Raw genomic sequence first — 8,630 nt, 5'->3', positions numbered from 1 at the left:
TAAAAACACCCTAAGGATTGATTGTAAATGTCATTTGACATGTTTCTACGAACGGTAATGGAACTTTTTGACTCTTCATCTCGGGTTTTGTGCTCGCGCATTATGCCTTTGGAATAGTGATCTGAACATGCGAACAAAACGGAGGTATTTGGACATAAATATGGACTTTATCGAACAAAACAAACATTTCTTGTGGGAGTCCTGGGAGTGCATTCTGACAAAGATCAGCAAAGGTAAGTGAAGATTTATAATACTAATTCTGAGTTTAGTTGACTCCAGAACTTGGCGGGTAACTGTATAAGTTGCTTTGATGGCTGAGCTCTGTACTCAGAATATTGAACAATGTGCTTTCGCCGTAAAGCTATTTTGAAATCTGACACAGCGGTTGCATTAAGGAGAAGTGTATCTATAATTCTTTCAATAACTGTTGTAAATTTTATCAACGTTTATGATGAGTATTTTTGTAAATTGATGTGCTCATTCATCGGAAGTTTTGGGAGGCAAAATATTTCTGAACATCACGCGCCAATGTAAAATGGGGTTTTTGGATATAAATATGTACTTTATCAAACAAAACATACATGTATTGTGTAACATTGAGTCCTGGGAGTGTCATCTGATGAAGATCATCAAAGGTTAGTGATTAATTTTAGCTGTATTTCTGGTTTTTGTGACGCCTCTCCTTGCTTGGAAAATGGCTGTGTGGTTTTTCTTGTTTAGGCGCTGTCCTAACATAATCTAATGTTATGCTTTCGCCGTAAAGCCTTTTTGAAATCGGACAATGTGGTTGGATTAATGAGAAGTGTGTCTTTAAAATGGGATATAATAGTTGTATGTTTGAGAAATTTGAATTATGAGATTTTTGTTGTTTGGAATTTGCCGCCCTGCTATTTCACTGGCTGTTGACTAGTGTGTCCCGCTGGTCCCAGAGAGGTTAAGATACTAACAGCTTGCAGACAGTAGGCAATTAAGGTCACAATTATGAAAACTTAGGACATTAAAGAGGCCTTTCTACTGACTCTGAAAAACACCAAAAGAAAGATGCCCATGGTCCCTGCTCATCTGTGTGAACATGCCCTAGGCATGCTGCAAGGAGGCATGAGGACTGCAGATGTGGCCAGGGCAATAAATTGCAATGTCCGTACTGTGAGACGCCTAAGACAGCGCTACAGGGAGACAGGACGGACAGCTGATCATCCTCGCAGTGGCAGACCACGTGTAACAACACCTGCACAGGATCGGTACATCCGAACATCACACCTGCGGGACAGGTACAGGATGGCAACAAGAACTGCCCAAGTTACACCAGGAACGCACAATCCCTCCATCAGTGCTCAGACTGTCCGCAATAGGCAGAGAGAGGCTGGACTGAGGGCTTGCAGGCCTGTTGTAAGCCTATGGGCACAAACCCACCGTCGCTGGACCAGACAGGACTGACAAAAAGTGCTCTTCACTGACGAGTCACGGTTTTGTCTCACCAGGGGTGATGGTTGGATTTGCGTTTATCATCGAAGGAATGAGCGTTACACCGAGGCCTGTACTCTGGAGCGGGATCTGAGGGTTTGGGGGTAGAGGGTCCGTCATGGTCTGGGCGATGTGTCACAGCATCATTGGACTGAGCTTGTTGTCATTGCAGGCAATCTCAACGCTGTGCGTTACAGGGGAGACATCCTCCTCCCTCATGTGGTACCCTTCCTGCAGGCTCATCCTGACATGACCCTCCAGCATGACAATGCCACCAGCCATACTGCTCATTCTGTGCGTGATTTCCTGCAAGACAGGAATGTCAGTGTTCTGCCATGGCCAGTGAAGAGCCCGAATCTCAATCCCATTGAGCACGTCTGGGACCTGTTGGATCGGAGGGAGAGGGCTAGGGCCATTCCTCCCAGAAATGTCCAGGAACTTGCAGGTGCCTTGGTGGAAGAGTGGGGTAACATCTCACAGCAGGAGCTGGCAAATCTGGTGCAGTCCATGAGGAGGAGATGCACTGCAGTACTTAATGCAGCTGGTGGCCACACCAGATACTGACTGTTACTTTTGATTTTGACCCCCTCCCCCCTTTGTTCAGGGACACATTATTCCATTTCTGTTAGTCACATGTCTGTGGAACTTGTTCAGTTTATGTCTCAGTTGTTCAATCTTGTTATGTTCATACAAATATTTACACATGTTAAGTTTGCTGAAAATAAACACAATTGACAGTGAGAGGACGTTTCTTATTCTGCTGAGTTTACTAGAAACTCTCTAAAATGTATTCAGATGTAATGACCAAAGCATCCACCAGGGCTCAGTGTGTAGCTTCGGATGGACAGCTGGAGTTCTTCCATGGAACAGGAAGTTGAGGGAATGAGACTGTTGAAGAGAACAGTTGTTGAATAGAGAGCAGTAGTAATGGCGTCTTTTTGTAGGCACTAATTTTGCCTTTGTACGCACTAGCTCTACCATGGTTGGTAGGACAACGCCTATGGGAAAATTGAGTTTTTGTATAAACACCAAAAGTAAGGTCCGTAGTAAACACAAAGGCTTAGGAGATCCTATGTTTTGTTTTTTGAGATCATATTCATCAGCTAACATTGAATGGAATAAAAGAACATAAAGCACAAAGGCTTCATAATTCATAAAGTTAATTTTCCCTGACTGCTATGATCTCCTAGAACAAAGTTCTCCTGAGCCTGTGTAAACCTTATTTTCAGCCTTCTTTCCCCATTAATTTCCTCGTAGGAATGGCTGAACGAACCAGATGTTACTCATTTCCGGTTTTAGGACTACAAACTTGTGAGCTCTATTCAAGAGAGTTAATGAAAGCCAAACCAAACTGTACTGCAGCCCATGGTGCATCACAGAAAACTGAAGGCAAGCTGATTAAAACAATTCTATATTTTGTGAGTCTGTGTGTGTTTAGCACATGCGTTTGTGAGTGTGTGTGAGTATAAGTATAACCATTTAATTTACAGTATTTCAACTTAAAACACTACCAGCGTGAAGGGGAGAATGTCAGTATATTATTGCCTTAAGAGCTTTCTGGGCAGATCCAGTTGGTAATAGAACGTCGCGGCCCGCCTGCCTGTGGGGAAAACTCTCTGTGGTTACCTAGATCACGCTAGGTTACTCCATTGGCTCAAACACACTTTTCTTGTCTCCTTGTTTTAATTAAGTACATGTCTAAAGAGGACTTTTCAACACTCCCTATTGTTCTCACTACTTATAAAAACATAACATTGTAGCTTCCCTCATGCCTCTTTTCATGAAGGTGCTAGCAGTCAGTCAGTGAGTGCTAGTTAGCTACCTACCAGAACATTAAGCTAGCCAAGACCAACAACATAAACAAACGGACTACACAGCTACAAGTAGTGAGTGGAGTTACAAACAGACTATACTAAACAAGTTAAATGTCTTACCCGTGATTAAATGTTTTCCACACACTAAGCAACCTGTAGCCTACTTGGACACCGGGTCCCCACATTTCCCACCAAATATCCTGAAGCCACAGGGCTCTTCTCGCAGCCTCTATTTCTCTACCTGACGAACCGTACGTTGTTTTTTTATACCTGGTTACATGTACATTGAGCAGCACAGCAGCACAGCAACTGTGTTTTGTTATTTCTGTATAACAAAACATGGACAACGAAGTTGGCTTTTTTACAGTGGGGGTCAATAGGAAATAATGTTTGTTTTCCCCAACGTGTGGCCGTGATCGAGGGGAATTCCTTATTATTACGTGAATGTCGACTCTGTCATTCCAAACACATCTAGAGGCAAAGGCCCCAACGCTAAGCATCTGTGACCCACCATCCGATGGCACTAGTTATGTTACTATAGTAACAGCATTAGAAAAGGCCACAGCGGTACAGTAGGATGACCAGAAGAAGAGAAGAGGAATGATAAAAGCAACATGGCCACCCTGCGGAACATTTTGAGACAACTTCCTCATGTAGAACTACAACCATGAAAAGAATACAGTGTGTGTGTGTGTGTGTGTGTGTGTGTGTGTGTGTGTGTGTGTGTGTGTGTGTGTGTGTGTGTGTGTGTGTGTGTGTGTGTGTGTGTGTGTGTGTGTGTGTGTGTGTGTGTGTGTGTGTGTGTTTGTTTGCTTGCGTGCTTGCATGCATGTGTGTAGGAGTCTGTGTCTGATGGAGATGAGAGAGAACTATTACCATGTGATTATAGCAGGACTCACTGAAGTGTCAAAATGCCACCAATCATCAGAAGCAAAAAAAACAAATGTAATTTCCTCGGTGCCAATCCGAAATGGGAAAAAGGGGGTGACACTGTCTGTCCTTCAATGAAGAGTCAGTCAAGCACGAACGCATTCACACATGCATGTGCCACTCAGTTACCATAGGAACAGAGTGCTGATAGGTTAGAGGAAAACTTGAAGTGGAGAGAGGATTATCAATTAGAAAATGAACAAACTTTGTCTTTGAAGTGTGAAGTGTTTTGAGAGACAATTTGTACTAAGCTAATACAGGAAGATAGGGGTACGGAGTTAGGAATGAAGGGAGGGGATAGAGAGAGACAGAGGGAGTGAGAGAGAGATGGAGCAGGAGAGAGAGGAGGAGAGAGATGGAGAGAGAGCTCAAGTTGCCACATCTGTGTTTTCCACAGCGCTCGTGCCCTTGCTCTTTGAGGGATTAGAACGATTTGAGAGGATGCTGTGTGTGCGTGAGTGTGTGTGTTGGTGTGTCTGCGTGTGTGTGTTGGTGTGTCTGTTTGTCTGCGTGTGTGTGTGTGTGTGTGTGTGTGTGTGTGTGTGTGTGTGTGTGTGTGTGTGTGTGTGTGTGTTTGTGTCTGTCTATGTGTCTGCGTGCGTGTCTGTGTGTGTGCTCATACGTAAGGGTAAGGCAGTGATAAAGCTGGCTTGTTTCTCTGCTGCATAATCCCTAAACAGTCTTGTGATAAACCCTGGAGTACCCAGCACCCACCGTCCCTCTGTCTCTGTGATAAACCCTGGAGTACCCAGCACCCTCCATCCCTCTGTCTCTGTGATAAACCCCGGAGTACCCAGAACCCTCCATCCCTCTGTCTCTGTCTCTGTCTCTGTGATAAACCCTGGAGTACCCAGCACCCTCCATCCCTCTGTCTCTATGATAAACCCTGGAGTACCCAGAACCCTCCATCCCTCTGTCTCTGTGATAAACCCTGGAGTACCCAGAACCCTCCATCCCTCTGTCTCTGTGATAAACCCTGGAGTACCCAGAACCCTCCATCCCTCTGTCTCTGTGATAACCCTGGAGTACCCAGAACCCTCCATCCCTCTGTCTCTGTGATAAACCCTGGAGTACCCAGAACCCTCCATCCCTCTGTCTCTGTCTCTGTCTCTGTGATAAACCCTGGTGTACCCAGAACCCTCCATCCCTCTGTCTCTGTGATAAACCCTGGAGTACCCAGAACCCTCCATCCCTCTGTCTCTGTCTCTGTGATAAACCCTGAAGTACCCAGAACCCTCCATCCCTCTGTCTCTGTCTCTGTGATAAACCCTGGAGTACCCAGAACCCTCCATCCCTCTGTCTCTGTGATAAACCCTGGAGTACCCAGAACCCTCCATCCCTCTGTCTCTGTGATAAACCCTGGAGTACCCAGAACCCTCCATCCCTCTGTCTCTGTCTCTGTGATAAACCCTGGAGTACCCAGAACCCTCCATCCCTCTGTCTCTGTGATAAACCCTGAAGTACCCAGAACCCTCCATCCCTCTGTCTCTGTGATAAACCCTGAAGTACCCAGAACCCTCCATCCCTCTGTCTCTGTGATAAACCCTGGAGTACCCAGAACACTCCATCCCTCTGTCTCTGTGATAAACCCTGGAGTACCCAGAACCCTCCATCCCTCTGTCTCTGTGATAAACCCTGAAGTACCCAGAACCCTCCATCCCTCTGTGATAAACCCTGAAGTACCCAGAACCCTCCATCCCTCTGTCTCTGTGATAAACCCTGAAGTACCCAGAACCCTCCATCCCTCTGTCAATGAAATTCAAGGGGCTTTATTGGCATGGGAAACATATGTTTACATTGCCAAAGCAAGTGAAATAGATAATAAAAAGTGAAATAAACAATAAAAAATGAACATAAACATTACACTCACAAAAGTTCCAAAAGAATAAAGACATTTCAAATGTCATATTATGTCTATATACAGTGTTGTAATGATGTGCAAATAGTTAAAGTACAAAAGGAAAAATAAATACACATAAAAATGGGTTGTATTTACAATAGTGTTTGTTCTTCACTGGTTGCCCTTTTCTTGTGACAACAGGTCACAAATATTGCTGCTGTGACTGCACACTGTGGTATTTCATCCAATAGAAATGGGAGTTTATCAAAATTTGATTTAATTTTGAATTATTTGTGGGTCTGTGTAGTCTTCTCTTGAGAGCCAGGTCTGACTCTGTCTCTGTGACATAGCCTGGAGTACACATCACCCACCGTCCCTCTGTCTCTGTGACATAGCCTGGAGTATACATCACCCACCGTCCCTCTGTCTTTGTCTCTTTCTCTGTCTCTGTGATAAACCCTGGAGTACACATCACCCACCGTCCCTCTGTCTTTGTCTCTTTCTCTGTCTCTGTGATAAACCCTGGAGTACCCAGAACCCTCCATCCCTCTGTCTCTGTGATAAACCCTGGAGTACCCAGAACCCTCCATCCCTCTGTCTCTGTGATAAACCCTGAAGTACCCAGAACCCTCCATCCCTCTGTCTCTGTGATAAACCCTGGAGTACCCAGAACCCTCCATCCCTCTGTCTCTGTGATAAACCCTGGAGTATCCAGAACCCTCCATCCCTCTGTCTCTGTGATAAACCCTGGAGTACCCAGAACCCTCCATCCCTCTGTCTCTGTGATAAACCCTGAAGTACCCAGAACCCTCCATCCCTCTGTCTCTGTGATAAACCCTGGAGTACCCAGAACCCTCCATCCCTCTGTCTCTGTGATAAACCCTGGAGTACCCAGAACCCTCCATCCCTCTGTCTCTGTCTCTGTGATAAACCCTGGAGTACCCAGAACCCTCCATCCCTCTGTCTCTGTGATAAACCCTGGAGTACCCAGAACCCTCCATCCCTCTGTCTCTGTGATAAACCCTGAAGTACCCAGAACCCTCCATCCCTCTGTCTCTGTGATAAACCCTGGAGTACCCAGAACCCTCCATCCCTCTGTCTCTGTGATAAACCCTGGAGTATCCAGAACCCTCCATCCCTCTGTCTCTGTGATAAACCCTGGAGTACCCAGAACCCTCCATCCCTCTGTCTCTGTGATAAACCCTGAAGTACCCAGAACCCTCCATCCCTCTGTCTCTGTGATAAACCCTGGAGTACCCAGAACCCTCCATCCCTCTGTCTCTGTGATAAACCCTGGAGTACCCAGAACCCTCCATCCCTCTGTCTCTGTCTCTGTGATAAACCCTGGAGTACCCAGAACCCTCCATCCCTCTGTCTCTGTGATAAACCCTGGAGTACCCAGAACCCTCCATCCCTCTGTCTCTGTGATAAACCCTGGAGTACCCAGAACCCTCCATCCCTCTGTCTCTGTCTCTGTGATAAACCCTGGAGTACCCAGAACCCTCCATCCCTCTGTCTCTGTCTCTGTGATAAACCCTGGAGTACCCAGAACCCTCCATCCCTCTGGCTCTGTGATAAACCCTGGAGTACCCAGCACCCTCCATCCCTCTGTCTCTGTGATAAACCCTGGAGTTTACAGGTGAACAAAAAGCTGTGACGAACTCAGACAACTTCTTTAGGAAACACTTTACATCGGGTGATAAACTTGAAACATATTTTTTTTACAGTTATGATTTATTACATATGACTTTCTTTCCCTTTGTGTTTGGTGGAGCTCACAGCTCTGTGCCATACCTGTCCCTGGGGAAGGAAAATAAAGGATGTCTTGATGCGAGTCGGACCACCCCGTGGTGAAACAGAGGATGGGTGACACAGGAAGCTGTATCACTGCAGGGGATGTGATGTAATCTGATCAGCTCACAGATTGGCTGAGTGAACTCCTGATGAGAGAAAGCTGGTTGCTAGTGCTCTTCACTTCACTTCCTTCTCTCACCCCCCCCAACACCCCCCCCCCCCCCCCCTCCCCCACAGTTACACTTCTCTCTATATGACATAGACAGGCACACCGCAAACCTGGAGGAAAAAGAGCTTGTTGGCATAGCAACATTATTGTGTGAGGAAAAGCAAAACAAAAGAGGGATGAAAGCTGATGGACAGTACACCACGAGATGCCAATATGTCTGCAGACACAGTATTACCCCTGAGAGAGAGAGAGAATCAGTTATAGAACCAATTGCCCTCTATGGTTTTGAGGTCCACTCACCAACCAAGAATTCACAAAATCGAGGCTCCTGAAAACAGTATCCCTGTACAATGTAAAACACCAAATAATACATGCAGAGAAGAATTACAAAAATCCAGAAAAGAGCAATTAAATTCTACAACCACCTAAAAAGAAGTGATTCTCAAACCTTCCATAACAAAGCCTTCACCTACAGAGAGATGAACCTGGAGAAGAGCCCCCTAAGCAAGCTGGTCCTGGAGCTCTGTTCACAAACACAAGCAGACCCCACAGAGCCCCAGGGCAGAAACAAATTTAGACCCAACCAAATCACGAGAAAGCAAAATGATAACTATTTGAC

Source organism: Salmo salar, chromosome 09 (assembly GCF_965601325.2).
Source record: "Salmo salar chromosome 09, fSalSal1, whole genome shotgun sequence".
NCBI lineage: Eukaryota > Metazoa > Chordata > Actinopteri > Salmoniformes > Salmonidae > Salmo > Salmo salar.
The sequence above is the reverse complement of the archived record's forward strand: the minus strand, read 5'-3'. Positions refer to the sequence as shown.